Here is a 17,134-nt window from a genome sequence, read left to right on the forward strand (position 1 = left end):
CAAGGGCTAAAGTGATGGATTTGATTCAAGGAGAAAGTCTGCTTAACATGAGCCCACTATAGGGTGCTCTATGTCCCAAATGCTAAGATTTTCCCTTTGAGAAAACAGAGAAAAACCTAGCTAAAACTCTCTAGTGTGCACAAGAGATTTAATCCAACTAAGTTATCTTGCTGACAAAATAGAATCCTTCACTCCATCATTCGTCCTTGGTGTATCAGTGTGGATACTTTTAGAGGCTCAACATTTGGAAAACTTTCTTAATCATTATGACGAGGAAGAAAACAAGCACAAGGATGATCCTACAAAGTAGCACACGTGTGACTAAAGATTCATGTAAGTTAATCTCTTTGTTGTCTTTATTTTGTTACATTATTAATTTACAACCAACCGCATATGTAATTAGGATTACAAATCATTGTTTATTTAATTTCGTCGCTGTGTATTTAATTATTATATTAAATTAATTCCAATTATATGCCTAGAAGTCTAACAATTTGTCAGCTAGCTTTGCAAATGAAGCCGGTCGAATTCACATACACTCCTCGTTTTTGTAAGGGAGCGGCTCACCTAGGAGAGATTTTTCAGTGTGATTGGTATACAGAATGATACATAATGTGTTATTATACAAATGATGAGATATGTGTGTTAAAAAGTTAATAACTTAAAAAATAAAATATCCCACCGCTTACATAAAAATATGTGGTGTACCACTCGTGTTCCCGTCACAATGAAAAATTTCTCCTCACTTATAGGCTTCCTTTCCAGATAAAACTAGATGATCTCATAAATGAGGTTTGTTGTTTTCAAAATATTTGTTTAAAGTTTTAATCAAGGTTGTAAAGATTTCTATTTAAGTTTAATAAAGAGAATTGTTATTAGCATTCCAAAAATCTTATTCTACACTCCAAATTTTCTATACGAGGAAAGAAAAATACACTTATGAGGAGTGTAGAATGAGATTTTTAAAGTGCCAACAACACTTTCCTTAATAAAACCTAGTATCGTTTGACAAAAAAAAATTATGATCGACAATATTATTTAATATATTTAAGTGGTGTTTGTAATATAGAAGAAAAATTATAGAGCAGTCATGAAAGTGAGTGCTAGATTTGACATTTTACATCTAACCTGTTAAAATTAGTATTTGGACGAATGATTTACGAGTCGGGTTGTTAACAGTGAATCTGTTAATGACTCATTAAATAAGGGGTCATTTTGGATCAATCCACGAAACCGTTAACATTCATTAAGATCCATTATTGTAGGCTTTTGTGTAATTTCAACAGATGTAATCGTGAAAACCCTCGGTCCCTCGGTCTTGTACTGTTGCACACCGTTTGCTCTCTGGTTCTCTTTGCTTCTACCCATGGTCTAAAATATCCATAATATCCCGATATTTTCATTGAAATTTCCGTGTTTTTGGACTATTGATATTTTTTTGGACTACCAATATTTCTAATATCATCGATATTTTAGACCTTGCTAAGTCACTCATGTATCTTACCATGCAATGTATAAAGTGTAAAATATTGTACTAATTCATTATATATAAATGATTATGGTGTGTTTAAACTTCTTTAATTAATTACTACATATTTTCTACATTCACAATGTTTGCCAACTCGCTATAGAATCAACTTAAATCAGTTATATCTATCATGCAATGCATTTCCTTCCAATTTTTTGTGATAAACTAATAGATAATTGACTAAATAAACATCCTGCAAAGTTTCAATGAAAATTTCCAAGTTTTTCTTACAATTTCCGTGGTTTTTATTCAATTTTTATTGATATCAATAATATCCCGATATTTCCATCGAAATTTCCGTGTTTTTTTACTACCGATATTTCCGATATCATCGATATTTTATACCTTGCTTCTACCTAGTGGCTCACCTTCTCTCCCTCATCTTCTTCCTAAAAAGTCAAGGTTTTACTGAACTCCCCCACTCTATCTCCAGTAAGCTCTGATTCCCTTCCACGTCTTCTTCCATGGCGATTACTTTTCGTTTGTGCGGATTATACTTTTGGTATATTTTTTATCAGTTTTTACATGAGCTTGGTTTTAGGTGATGCTCAGAACAGCTTCGAGTTAGTTTGGAATTAGTTGATTAGTGTTTGATAATTTCGTTACGATTGTGCTTTCTGTGTGTGATTGGATCATAGATTTTGGGGTTTCTAGGGTTTTGTTTTTGCTGCTTTAGGAAGTTAAGAACTAGTTCTTTGATTTTCTAAAAAGCATGCTCAAATTTCCCAGCCTAAACTTGGCTTGAGAATGCTTATAGCAGTTCTAATAGTAGCTTTTGAAGGCCAGAAGAAGAATGAAACCAGTAATCATGTACCCCCACTGCTCAGCGGGAACTAATTCACTTACTCATAACACATCCTTGATGAAATTAAGTCAAAATCGCATTATCCCTTTCAGATGGAATAGAAAAATAACCACCCAGAAAAAAGCAAGTCTGTATTGTAGTTTCTTTTGATTGTCTTTAGTTAGATTACCAATATAAGGTTTATTTCCATTATTCTTCCGACCTTTGTATGAAAATGGATTAACCATAGCCAAATGAAATGATAAACTTATTTATTTGTCATTCTCCAAAAGAGTTTGTATATCTTTAGTTGGGTTCCTTTGTCTCCTCTGTTTTGGTGTTTTTCCGATCTTGAATGTACTTGAGACTTTTTCTTTTTGTTTGTTGAATATTTGACATCTTTTTTATTTGTAATTATTGTTGTTCTGTTCTTGGTACGTGCTTAAGACTTAAGCTGAACAACATCTATAATCTGTAAATGAAGTTGTTGTTCTATTACTCATGTTACATGGATGCTTAATCGTTGATTCGTATTATAATTGTTATTACCGTCGCTTTTTGTTTATGGTTAATGCAGACGGATCTTGATGAAGAGGACAATGAGGCTATGGAAATGTCAATGGTGAATCTAGGTACAACAAGTGCACCAAGTCCTTCAAAGAGAAGGGCTAAAGGTATACGAGTAGGTAAGATACGCCAAAAGAGATCTTGTGTTTGGAGGTAATCTCCGCAGTGCTTCCATTGAATCATCCACAATATGGTTGTTCCTTTGAACCTAGATCTTGGGATCTCTAGTCAACTAGGTTAGGTTGCTATTATGACAATTCTTAAGATGTAGACTTTTAACCCATTCCCCTCAATGATACAACTTACTCTCTAGTCAAACCTTCAAAAATTGGTGCCACTAGGTTGACTACTCATTATATGGCCATCACAAACTTTATATCCATGTATGGAAATTATTTCCTTTGAGAGTAGTTATTTTCCAATGTTAAGTCTTTCAAAACATATGTTAGGACTTACAAAGTAATTTGCTAATACTCAGGTACATTCCCCCACATTTAAGGTATTTGCTAGAAGATCTCCAACCTTTCAATACCTTAAAACTTCAATTATAAGAGTAATTGTTATCTCTTTCTAGAAGCAAGTTATTTTTACATTCTTTTATATTTCATTCTCAAAAATAGCTAAGCCACTCCCCCACAATTCACACACATTGCGGTTGCTTTAATGTTATTAATAATTCACTTTCATACTTTAAAAAGTAGTTACCAATGAAGATATTGTCTCTTTATCTTATCTTTACTTCTAGACTTTCAAGCCTCATAAGTCATTTCTATGAAAAGCACTTCTCTTGGCCCTCCTTTTACTTTCAACTATCCATACCTTTTGTTTCTTGAAATTAAACAAGAACCATAGTCAGATATTTATCACAACGTGATACCAGGTTTGGATATTTCTTGAAATGAGAACCGAACTTGTAATTTCCTTTTGGATATTGAACCATATATTTATATACATAAAGGGAAAGCCCTAGTTTGGTGAAGCTTTCAATATTCTCATAATGTCCTCATTCAATAAAAAAGACAACACAAAAGTAATTGTTTATAATAGGGGTAACATAGTAAAATGAAACACAACACACATGAGAGGTGCTTACGTGAGATATACTTTTTCTGCAATGAATGTGGCCCCCTTAGATTAAAAAAATGGACGATGAAAACATCACTCCGATTTTTGATATAAGCACTATCCAACTATCCAAACAAATGACAGTTGCAATGATTTGATGATGGAAACTGTCAGCTTCATGTACAACCCATGTTCTGAAAAGGAGATTGGGGTGTTCATTTTCAACCATTTTTCAGATTTGCTTCTCCATCGACACTCGGTATTCACCCATCGGCACCCTAAACCCATGCCTCTACCACAAACTCCGTTTTTTATTTTGGTTCTGTTGAGAATATTGCGTTTAAGAATGGGAAAAAGAAGAACAAACTTCGGAAATAAAAAAAAAAATAACCAAGATAAATAACACCAAGAATTTACGTGGTTCGGCAATATGTGCCTACGTCCACGGGATAGCAACAATCTTTAACTATATCAATAATGAGTACAACCAATAATCTTGGCAAATCTCTAGAACTAGGATTTGACGAAAAACCTAAAAGAACGAGAACAAGAAATACACTATCTCTTTTCTTTTCTCTTGCACACTTTGCCCTTACAATATTTTCTCACTCTAATCCCTTAAGTGGTATACAACTTATTGTTTTGCTCCCTTCAATTCAAAACTAGTACAATAGCCCCTTTATATAGACATAATAAAGGTCTTCTTCAATAAGGATTATTAATCCTAATTGGAATCTAGCTATGAATCCTACTCCAATTGAGAAACTAACTCCAACTGGGTAAACAACTCTAATTGGGAAAACAACTCCAATTGGGAAAACAACTCCAATTGGGAAAATAATTTAATCCTCTAAGACTATAATTCCTTATAGACTTAGGACAACTTATCATGGGTTGGAAAAACCTAACAGGTTCGTTGTATCCTCCAACAAAGGTTCTCTTGGTTTTTTTTCCGATTGTTATTTTCTTATAACAATTTAGCTTTTTGAGTGTTTTTTTTAATCATATTTGGTGCGTTTCCTGGGTACCCTCCTTATGTTAGTGTTTTCTTTATGCAGACTACTCTTCAGAAATAATTAGATTTGATGCCTCATTCTAATTCTACTAATCGCACGCACGCTTAAAGATCACTGAACAATCATTTCTGATTTCTTTCAGGTTTTCTCTCTTTCATGCTTTCGTTTCCCGAGCAAGTATATAAAAAACTGTTAACATTCATATATTTGTTTCTTTCATTGCTTTTTATATTTTTATTTTGGGTTAATCTCTGTTTACTATCCTCATGTTTCATGGTTTTCAACATTTAGTACATCAAGTTTTTTTCGTCCCAGAGTCATACCTAAAGTGTAAATTTTGGGACAGTCTTATACATCCGTTAATCAAACCGTTAACTCTACAGTTAACTGATGACGTGGCGCCCATTTGGACAATGACTGGGCGCCATGTGTCATTAAAAAATATTAAAAAATTAATTAAATAAAAGTTAAAAGAAAAAACCCCTTCCCTTCTCCCCCCCAACCCAAAAGAAGAAGAAGAGCCCAGAAGAAGAAGAAGAAGAAGAAGAAAAAAAAAAAAAAACCCAGTCCCACGCCCAACCCACAAGAAGAAGGAAAAAAAAAAACAAAAACCCAGTCCCGCACCCAACCCAGAAGGAGGAAAAAAAATAAAATAAAAACACAAACACAAACCCAGTTCGTCCTCCCCCCCCTCCCCCCAAAAAAAAACCCAAAAATAGTTCCATCACCAACCCAGAAGAAGAAGGAAAAAAAAAAAACAAACCTAGTTCGTCCTTCAGCCTCCCCCCCCCCCCAAAAAAAACCCAAAACTTCCCCCAACCCAAAAAAAGAAGAAGAAGAAGGAAAAAAAAACACAAACCCAGTTCGTCCTCTTCCCCCCCACCAACCCAAAACTTCCCCCAACCCAGAAAAAGAAGAAGAAGGAAAAAAAAAAAAACCTAGTTCGTCCTTCAGCCTCCCCCCCCCCCCTAAAAACCCAAAACTTCCCCCAACCCAAAAAAAGAAGAAGAAGAAGAAGGAAAAAAAAAACACAAACCCAGTTCGTCCTCTTCCCCCCCACCAACCCAAAACTTCCCCCAACCCAGAAAAAGAAGAAGAAGGAAAAAAAAAACACAAACCCAGTTTGTCCTCCCCCCCCCCCCAACCAACCCAAAAAAAAGAAGAAGAAGAAGGAAAAAAAAAAAAAAACCCAGTTTGTCCTCTCCCCCCCCCCCTAACTCCAACCCAGAAGAAGAAGAAGAAGAAGGAAAAAAAAACAGAAGAAGAAGAAGAAGAAGGAAAAAAAAAACAAAAAAACCAAACCAGTTCGTCCTTCCCCCCCCCCCCCCAACCCAGAAGAAGAAGAGATCGAAAACCAAACCCAGTTGAGAATTTCAAATATTTGATCAAGAACAAATAGAACCACTTCTAGAATTAGGGAAAGAAAAGAGAACCCATATAACAATTACCTAAGAAGAAGGGGGGAATCGAGGTCACGACGGCGGGAGGGAGACTTGGCGGACAGATTGTAGAAGTGGATGGAGGAGAGAAGGAAGGGAAAGGGTGTGGGTTGCAAAATAGAGAAGGGAGAGAGAGGGTGTGGGGGGATGAGGAAGGGAGAGGGTGTGGCGCGGGGGGTTTGGCATTGCAGAGTAAAGAAATGGGGGAGGTAGAATACAGGAAGCTTTTAGGTTTTTTTATTTTATTTTATTTTTTTAAATTAATTAATTTTTAAAATTTTTTGAATTTTTTATTTCCACGTGGACCCTTAATGACACGTGGCGCCCAGTCATTGTCCAAATGGGCGCCACGTCATCAGTTAACTGGAGAGTTAACGGTTTGACTAAATGATGTATGAGACTGTCCCAAAATTTACACTTTAGGTATGACTTTGGAACGAAAAAACTTGGATGTACTATATGTTGAAAACCACGAAACATGAGGGTAGTAAACAGAGATTAACCCTTTTATTTTATTACACAGGTTCACATACTGATTCAAATTCTATGAGAATATGCTACACCGATATTTCTATTTCTTTCTATTATTACTTTTCCTTTACAATTTCAGTTTCTCAATTCATTGTTAGTTTTAGTCTTACTAACATTAGTTTGTAATTTGCAGTTTATACATCCTGTTTTATTCTAGATTTTGATTTTTTTTCTTCTTTGATTAACGAGCATTATGGTCAGGTATGGATGTCATGCATTAAGGAATTCCGGTCTCCTTAACTGGTTATTTGTGTCTTCACAATAGGTAATTTGTTAACCTTTCAACTGTTAGATGAAGCACACCCACACATAGAGATTAATCGTAAACAAAGTGCATTGCAGAGAGTGGACATAGAAACCGCCATCCACACGTTTAAGAAGAGAAGAATAGGTTAATCAATTATTATCTACCCACAAATCATACAAAAAGGGAGAGAAAATTGACAAAAATTTCTGAAGGTCGAATTTTTGAATTGGTGAATACTTCAATCACCACCCTTATTTTCTTCTTTCTTTGCAGAATTACAAAGAATGATGGGGCCTCTAGAGTGTAATTGCACGCTCCCAAGAGTTTGAATCACTTTGTTGATGATTCCATTAGGTGCGTGCACCCTTATTCCAACAAACATTTCGAAATGACACAAAAACAGAAAAATTAGGGGAAATGGACAATTTGAAAGCATTCAGATTGAGTAATTTTGCGCCTCTTTAGGTAAAGCAACAAAAATTGACAACGTAGATACTATTTGATTGGAAGTTTGACAATTGCATGAATAACATTTAAATCATTACTTTATGCAAAGTGAAAACGAAAAATATGACAACTTTTTAGGACATGTATGGTAAAGAAAAAGTTTCTTTTTGCACAATACATTTAAAATATATGTAACATCCCACATCGCACAGGGGAGTGATCCTTAAATGTATATTCTCATCCCTACATAGCATGAGGCCTTTTGGGAGCTCACTGGCTTCGGGTTCCGTAGGAACTCCGAAGTTAAGCGAGAAGGAGGCCAGAGCACTCCCAGGATGGTTGACCCACTAGGAAGTTGATCGTGAGTTCCCAAAAACAAAACCGTGAGGGAATGGTAAGCCCTAAGCGGACAATATCGTGCTACAGTGGTGGAACGGGCCTGAGATGTGACAAATGGTATCATAGCCAATCCCTGGTCGGAAGTGTGCCGACGAGGACGTCGGGCCCCTAAGGGGGGTGGATTGTAACATCCCACATCGTCCAGGGGAGTGATCCTTAAATGTATATTCTCATCCCTACCTAGCACGAGGCCTTTTGGGAGCTCATTGGCTTCGGGTTCCGTAGAAACTCCGAAGTTAAGTGAGAAGGAGGCCAGAGCACTCCCAAGATGGGTGACCCACTGTGAAGTTGCTCGTGAGTTCTCAAAAACAAAACTGTGAGGGCGGACAATATCGTACTACGGTGGTGGAACGGGCTCGGGATGTGGTAGACCCGGGCCGGGATGTGACAATATATCTCTACAATTACAATGAAAAAAAAAAACTAACGTGCGTACGGAGAGACTAGTATTAATTATGGAAATGGGAGTGCTTTCTTTGGAAGAGGCGTTTGTTCAATTTGAACAGACATTACCTTATATGAATCGCATTGTTTCAGCAACCCATATATAATACACGTCTGTTCAAAACCTCATATATCTGCTAGTGTTACTTATAACGGGTAAAATGAAACCCAATACCCAACCATCCTCAACCATTAAATCAGCCAACCGTTCTCTGAAAATTCAGCACATCTCCTTTCTGTAAAAGGAATTCTTTCATGAACTGGTATGAATCCATTACACCTGGTGTTCACGTGGCTTTAACCGACATATCATTTCAATGTGTGCGTAAACTGACTATACTACAACATAGGGTTATTAAGCACTAAAGCCCAATCCTAACCTCATTGATTTCCAATAAGAAACCATTTTTCAAAAGCCACAATTGTTAGGAAACCATGATCCAGTATGTTGGGATGGGACCATAATTCCTCATCATCCAAATCAGTTGAAAGGTACATATATATATATATATAAGCAAGCCTCAGTAGCAATTCAAATTCATATATCTATTGTCATGACGGTTACAAAAATAGTCATGCCTTTACAGCATATCGCCCTTTCGCCAAGTAATGCATATGTAGAGATATATTTTCATATCATCTACAATCATGCCACTTCATATGGGCCTTGACGCAAGGGTACCAGTCCAACGACTGATCATCAGTATATACAAATATATACTTTTCTGCACGAACCACGCTCATGAATAACCGTGCTATTGGGAAGTTATGTAACATCCCACATCATCTAGTGGAGTGATCCTTAAATGTATATTCTCATCCCTACCTAGCACGAGGCTTTTTGGGAACTCATTGGCTTCGGGTTTTGAAGGAACTCCGAAGTTAAGCGAGAAGGAGGCCAGGTCACTCCTAGGATGGGTGACCCTCTGGGAAGTTGCTCGTGAGTTCCCAAAAACAAAACCGTGTGAGAATGGTAAGCCCAAAGCGGACAATATCGTGCTACAATGGTGAAACGGGCCCGGGATATGGTGGACTCGGGCCGGGATATGACAAGTTATCTACATGCTTTTAGTATAACTGATTGGCTTAATTCCATCTAGATATTGACACTAGTTGAATGAAAATTACCCCATATATATAAAGTTCTAAAACTAATCACTGAAACATAATATAAATTAACATCTATGCTATAAATTACCACAAAACAACCAATGTGCATGGTTTCAGTGGTTCCTCAAACGGTCATTTTGGTCATAGAAATTGTGTACAACTAGTGTGCATAACCTGGGTTTAAAGTATCTAATAATGCATTGACACATACATATATCAATCATATATAAAACACAAACCAATTGCGGGACTTGTAAGGAAAAACACATAGCAATAAGCAGGCAAAAGAAGCTATGCAAATTTCAATGACAAATTAAAATTACCACATGATATGCATAACGATTGTAAGCAATATGCATAACGATAATGACGAAAGGAAGAACATGCAAAATTCTATCTCGCCAACATATAGCAAATAGACCTAAACTTGTCTTAAGACCCAATCAATCCAATCAATCCAATCAATCAATCAATCCAAATCCTACTCAAATAAAAGTTGGAGACAAACTTTTTGAGGTAGTATTTATATTTCTTATTGTGTTTTTATACTTTTTATATGCATCTTTATATTGTAAGTTGAGGTCCTTGTTTTTATTTTGTTTTTACATGTAGAAATTTGTTAATACTTACCAAGATGGGTCAACTTCAATTGAAAAAACTGAATTACGTCTATATATTGAAGAAAAGAGACTCGGTAGGAAGCAAGAGTTAAATATTCTTTTATGGTGGAAACTTGAGCAATTTAGTTATCTTGTACTTTCTCGTATGGCTTCTGATGTGTTAATAATTCTCATCTCAACTGTTGACTCGGAATCAACATTTAATATTAATGGTAGGGTGTTTAATCAATATCGTAGTTCTTTGACCAAAAACCATTCAAGCCTTTGCTATGTACTAGAGATTGGCTTTTTGGCAAAGGAGGTAAATGTTATATTACTTTGTATTTTTTTCCTATATAATAGATTGTAATTATTTTCCTTTTTACCTTTTATGTTTATCTTTAGAGAAAGAGGATGTTGACTTGGAAGAACTTACTGAAGAAATTTTTGACATGAGCCTTAACGAAAATTCGGGACAATGCTTCAATAGTATATGTCTTGATTAAGCATGACATGTATTTTCACTTGTTCTTTTAAAGATATTTTATGTGATGTTTAATAATTAGGATGGACAATATAGTTTAAGTGATGTTTAATCACGGGATTCTGCTAGCCATCTGGTTCTCAGATTGATTCTGGGAGTCCCACATATATCTTAATAGGATTGTGCAAGATTAATGCTTACTTTTATTGTTCATTTGGTATCAAAACTAATCAAAATTTCATTTTATCCATTTATTTTTAATAGAAACAAATTAACACTGCATGCATCCTTTGTGTAGTAATTTTTTTTTTTGAACAAAATATTTTGTGTAGTATTTAAGTTTTAATTTACTACATCATGTTTTCCCACCTTGTTAATTAGCACCTTGGTTTTGACTTGTCAAGGAAAAATTGGAGAGTTCCAATTTAGTCTAGGAAGCCAACTCTTATCAAGCTTGGCGTGAATGACATAATTGTGTTTTGTGATTCTAATTTAGTTTAGGAAGTCAAATCTTGTTTTGTGATTCTAAAATAACTGTGTTTTGTGCGTGTGTTATGCTTGTGTTTTGCAGATTTTTGGGTATTCGATAGGCAAATTCTTCCTTGAAGTGGCGATGTAATTGGGTGGTACATTCTTGATGATGTTGAATACACGTGCCCCACAATGTATAGTTATGCTACTCGATCACATTTTGCAAAACCCTTGTTATGGAGCTTTATTAATTAGTTGATATGGAAGATTGTAATTTGATATAATATATATATATCTATATATATATATATATATATGATGATGATGATGATGTTAGAATATTAGTTAATATGTGAAATTTTGATTAAATATGGATAACTTGTATTGGAAATGCAAAATTTGAAAAAACAAAAAACAAAAAAAAAGTTGTTAACGGGAAGTTAACAGGTGAAACTAGTGACTTATTAGATTAACAGGGTTGAGTTTGGATGACCCATTGGCTTAATGGGCTGGGTTGGGCTGACCCGTTAAATTAACAAGTCAGGTTAACCTAATCCAAATCCAATAACTCCAACCCGTTTACAGGTCTAGTGAGTGCTACTATACTGACTCCCTATATATTCATTTATCATGAACATCTTCACTAATATGTGGAGTGAGAAAATAAAACTTGTCTGTGCAAATAGGAATATCAATATTATAAAAAAATTTAGGCTTAATTTTCTCATGCAGAGCAAATTTTCTCTCTAAAGTTCTATAAAACTTTCCCAAGCCATTATGATATTTGTGGTTATGGATGGCTCCTTATTTTCCTTTCTCAATTCTTTTTTTTTTCCCAAGCCATTATGATGTTTGTGATTGAGGGGCATAGATTTTGATATACATTTTGAAACATTTTCTTGTGGTTCTCGTCCGTAACTTTTTTCAATGATCTGAATCATTTATATTTCAATTCAACATTCATAGACTATTCTTACAAAAAATTAAACGAACCCAAAACCATTAAGATATTCATGTGTAGTGAAGAAACTAGACAAATACAATTAGCAAACAACACTAAAATGACTATCATTTAATTTCATAGTCATGATTTCGGATTTGGATGATTTTTGGTAAATATGATCTTTGAGGGAAGACCTAAAAGATAGATGATTTGGATCATTAAAAAAAGTTAAGAAGTGAGCCTTATAAAGTGTGAGTCCAAAATGTGTGTCACAAAATGAGCGTCTCCCGATCTGGACACTAATCGGTTAGCGCTTAAGCGCTTATATGTGTGTGTGTGTGAGAGATAAGATCAAGACACAAAGATTTTGACAAATATTTTTACACTCCTTTATAGCCTTTAGATCTTATAAGAACCAAGGTCTTGATTAAGAGCGATTTGGAGGCTTTTAAAATTAAATGACTTAATTGGATGATTATGTGGATTATAACTAATAAGGAAAACACTAATTTAAATAAAAATAATATCAAATAATAATAAAATCTAAAAAGAAATAATCAAACTTTAAAATATCTAGTGTAAAAAAAAAAAAAAAAAAAAAAAACATGAAATTCCATTTCCATCTTTGCTGAAGAGGTCTACAACTTCTTGATGAAAAGTCTTTATTTCCTTCAAACAAAGAACCCAATTACAGTAAAAAAAAAACATGATCCCAGGCATAAAGAGTTTTGCTTTGACAATAATTTGTTTTGAGTTTAAGCACCCTAATCCTAGGCTAGCAATTCAGCACTTTGCCACCTCCATAGCAAAACCCTATTGAGTCAAGCATGTTTGAGATTTCTGCAGCCATAAACTCATCAACCATTCATTTACATCGTATTTAAAAAAAAAAGAAAAAAAAAAAGTGAAATCCAGGAGTCAAGATTGAAGATTTAGAATTTAGGGTTTTGTTCTGAGAAGATTCAAGAGACTGATAGCTTGATTCGTTATAGTATGCATTAAAATTTTATATCAATTGAATTAGAGTATCACAGGTAGTGAGGCGCGAGAACATCGATATGTCTCCTCACCTTTCTTGGGTGTTCTTTGCTATGGGTTTTACATTCTTTTTTTATCAGTTCAAATTTTGATTATTTTTTAAATTTTGGATAATTCTATTTAATTTAAATTTGTGTTTTCCTTATTAGTTATAATCCACAAAATCATCCAAGTCATTTAATGTTTAACAATCTCCATATCATTCTTAATCTAGACTATTGAATGTTATAAGATCCAAAGGCTACAAAGAAGTGTAAAAGTGTTTGTCAAAATCTTTGTCCCTTGATCCTATCCCTATATATATTTATGAGACCTTTAAGGAAAAGGAAAAATGGGGATTAGTTGTGGAGTCCACACCACATCGAATTTCAACGATCTGAACCGTCTATTTCTTAAGTTGGACCTCATAGATCATCCTTGTAAAATATTAGCTAAATTGAAAATATTTGAGACATCTAATTCAGTTCAAAGGAATTGAAGAAAACTTTGTTCTAAATTTCATCGTGATAATTAAATAAGCAAATGGTTTCGGATTAAATTGAATTTTTGCAAGAATGATCTATGAATTGAGACTTACAAAATAGATTGTTCAGATCGTTAAAATTCGACGTAGAGTGGACCCTACAACTAACCACTCATTTGGGCCCATTTTGAAATTAAATTTCTTGATCCGAGCCGTTCATTTTAAAGATCCTAATCCATAGAAGAATCGTTTCTCCATTTGATTATTCTTGTAATTGTTTTTTACAGGCTATAGGACATATTTTATTCGTCGATTTGTTTGATTATAGTTACATGACTAAATGTTGCTTGATTTTGGCTAATTTTTTGTGATGATTATATCTAAAATAAATAGTTCGGATCATGAGATTTTGTTGTAAAGTGGATCCATATAAGCGGTTAGCACCATATTAACTTTCTAACCAATTAGCACTTAGCGCTCATATATATATGAATTAGGATCCGGAGACACATTTTTTTGACACACGTTTTTGTGAGAAACTCAATAATGTATTTCAATGATGTAACCATCCATCTTTTAAGTCTTTCCTCAAATATCATCTCAACCAAAATCACCAAAATCTGAAGCCATATGATAGTTGGATTGAATTTAGTGTTTCATTGTAGAATTGTATTCGTCCATTTTTATCACTATAAATGAATGTCTTAATAATTTTTATGTCTTGCAATAATGATCTATGAATGATGAATTCAAAATAGACGTTCAGATTATTGAAAAAAGTTACGGAATGGGAGCCACAAAAATGTGTGCCTCCCACTATATTTTTCTTCAACTATATAGGGTTAGGATCCAAAGGCACACATTTTGGTAGCTCCTATTCCGTAACTTTTCTTTGTCAAACTATATATCTTTATTATAGTTGAAGAGAAACGTAGTGATTACAAGTTGCCAAACAATTCTTCTATGGATTCTACTAGTAGTGATTGATAACAAGCTTTAACTAGGCTTCTCTCCTCCGTGAGAGACCTTCCTTCTGGTTGAGGGTGATTCTCACCCTTTCGTGCGAGTGTTTCTCCATCGTGTTTCAGTTTGTTGCTGCCGATCCTGGCTGTGGCTGGGATCGGTGGGTGCTCTTTTGTTTTTTCTTTGGTCTCCCTCTCTTCTCCCCTTCGATGCTTCTTTCCCTTTCTTCCTGGTTTGATTTACCCTCTTCCCCTCCCACTGCTGTCTCTCCTCCTCCTTCCTGTAATTTCCGATCCTTGGTCAAGTTTTGCCACGAGATGCGGCTTGTTGAGTCGGTGTGCTCTGATCTGGTGCATGCACTGGGTCGAGTGTTCCAAACACCCCCACCTTCTCTTTGTTGTCTGCCTTGGTTGGCAGTGTTGCTCGTGGATTTCCACGCGCTTCTTTATCTTTGCTGCAGGTTCTTGGTGATCTGTGGTTGTGTTTGGACTGAAGATTGGAATTGGTTGCTGGGTTTGCTGCGGTGCCGCTCGATTGGGAGATGGGCTTTGGGTGGATCGACTAGCACTGTTGTGGCAACATTGGTAGTGGCAGGGGTTGCAACGGTGTTTCTTGTTTTATGTTTTCTTCGATTCCAACTTTTGGTTGGGTTTGTTTTGGTGTGTTTGGTAGGCCCCGTTTTGCTTTGTGTATCTGTTTTGGACCTTGGTTGTAAGTTTGTGTGTTGCAATAAATGCTTCACCATGTTTTGGCATGATGTTTTTCCAAAAAAAAAAAAAAAAAAAAAAACAATTCTTCTATGGAAGGAACACATCGAGATGAGAGTAAGTAATAAAAATATTTAGCGTGGAAACTTATGGATTATGGATGGTAATCAACTTTATTTTAAATTATTATTCTCCATCATTACATAGTATTTTATTATATTAATTAAAAATTATTGTTCATGGTTAACTTAGGTAACGCAGGCCAATATTTAAATATGGTAATAATGCTCACCATCTTAGTTATATTAAAATTTAAAATTTGGAGGTGCTTAATAGCGGGGTTTAATTTGTTTCCTCCATGGCTTGGCACAGAATCAACAAGTAAATTTGTAGGCTTATTACGAAATGAAAATCTAAAGGTGCTTAGTGACCATTGTTGTTTTCTCATGACTTGGCGTTGAATTTAGGTGGATTCTTCGGCTTAATTCCATATGAAAATTTGGAGGGACTTAGTGGTCAGGCCTCGATTTCAAGGAGGATAAATTCAAATGGAAGAAAATAATTGAGTACCATAACTTTGAGAACTTGGAAGTACTCTTGCCATTTTATATATATTGGTGAGTTATAAAGTAATTAACGTTATATTTGTATTAAGTCTTGGGAGAGACCACTAATATTCTTTAATTAAAATCTTATTAGTTTTCAATTTTTTTATCAAAGTCCTTTGACTTTGTACACCTCACCATATTAGTATTAGTAGATTTCCATGTCAACTTTTTTTTTTTAAAATTAAAAAATGTATTTGTTGCAAGTAATTAATTTGCTCACTCAATTAGCATAATTAATTGTTTGAATTCAATGTAATCGTAGCAATTCAAAATTCTTATCTTCATCATCTAAATCCAAAGAAAACCAAATTGTAAACAAATAAGGATTTTTCGTCCAACTAATTTGAAATTGTTGATCATAAAGTAGTTAAGGAAATGGACCCATAAGCAAAACAATATTTTACCCATTACCTACAAGATGTGCCCATTTGAATACCCTCCTGAATCATGGTTAAAAGTACCCACCGGCTCCAGGCTATGCTAAATTTTTTTGAGAAAGTTTTGTTGTTGTGAGCATGGTTTGTACTAATTTACCATTCTTCTCATTTTTTTTGTTGGAAAATGTACCATTAATCAGTTCTAACACACGAAAGAACAATGTACCCATATACTCCTACACACGGAGCCAATTGCAAAATGAACGGGGAAAAAAAAATTGCAGTACATTTTGCAATAAAACTGTACCCATGTGACCCAAAAATACATCCAACTCATAAAAAGTGCATAAACAAGACAGAAAGCTAGAAGATTATAAACATGGATACAATATTTAAATATTATAAATAAACACATAAATATTAATTTGTGGGTACAAATTCAACCACCAAAAAAAAATTCGTGTCATTACATACTCCTGGAAAAAATTGTACCCATTATGTACTCCTGAAAAGAAAAAAATTGAATCCATTGAGAACGAAAAGAAACTTATCCCATTTTTTTTTTTTGTCAAATAAATTCAAGGGCATGTACCCATATGAAACTGATTAGCCCACAAAAAGAAAAAGAAACAGACTATAAAAGCTACGTCTGTGTGTACTGGAGAGAGAGAGAGAGGTGATCGTTTCGGATGAGAGCTTACAAGCATAGGTTAGGCAAGTGGTCATGGAGGAAAAAGATGACAAGAGGAAGAAGAGCGACTTTAATTTGCACAAAAGAGAGACATTGATTTCAAATGGACTTTCTGATTTTAACTTAATCATAATTTATTTTGCCTAAATTGTAGGAGGAGATGAGATCTGAATTCATGATATCAAAATTCGAAAATTAATATGCATAAATGAG

The 17,134-nt window shown here is 34.7% G+C and overlaps 1 long non-coding RNA gene across 2 annotated transcripts; it reads left to right on the forward strand.

Moving 5' to 3' along the window:
• The first annotated feature begins 1,896 nt into the window (after positions 1 to 1,896).
• LOC108169584 (uncharacterized) lies at positions 1,897 to 7,726 on the forward strand. Of its 2 annotated transcripts, none has more exons than XR_001785850.3 (5): positions 1,897 to 1,960; positions 2,890 to 2,998; positions 5,003 to 5,102; positions 7,132 to 7,195; positions 7,451 to 7,726. It is a non-coding gene; the product is annotated as an uncharacterized lncRNA (long non-coding RNA). The 2 variants fall into 2 exon arrangements; XR_001785851.3 differs by having other exon boundaries at positions 1,937 to 2,030.
• The last annotated feature ends 9,408 nt before the right edge of the window (positions 7,727 to 17,134 follow it).

Source organism: Malus domestica, chromosome 10 (genome assembly GCF_042453785.1).
Source record: "Malus domestica chromosome 10, GDT2T_hap1".
Lineage (NCBI taxonomy): Eukaryota > Viridiplantae > Streptophyta > Magnoliopsida > Rosales > Rosaceae > Malus > Malus domestica.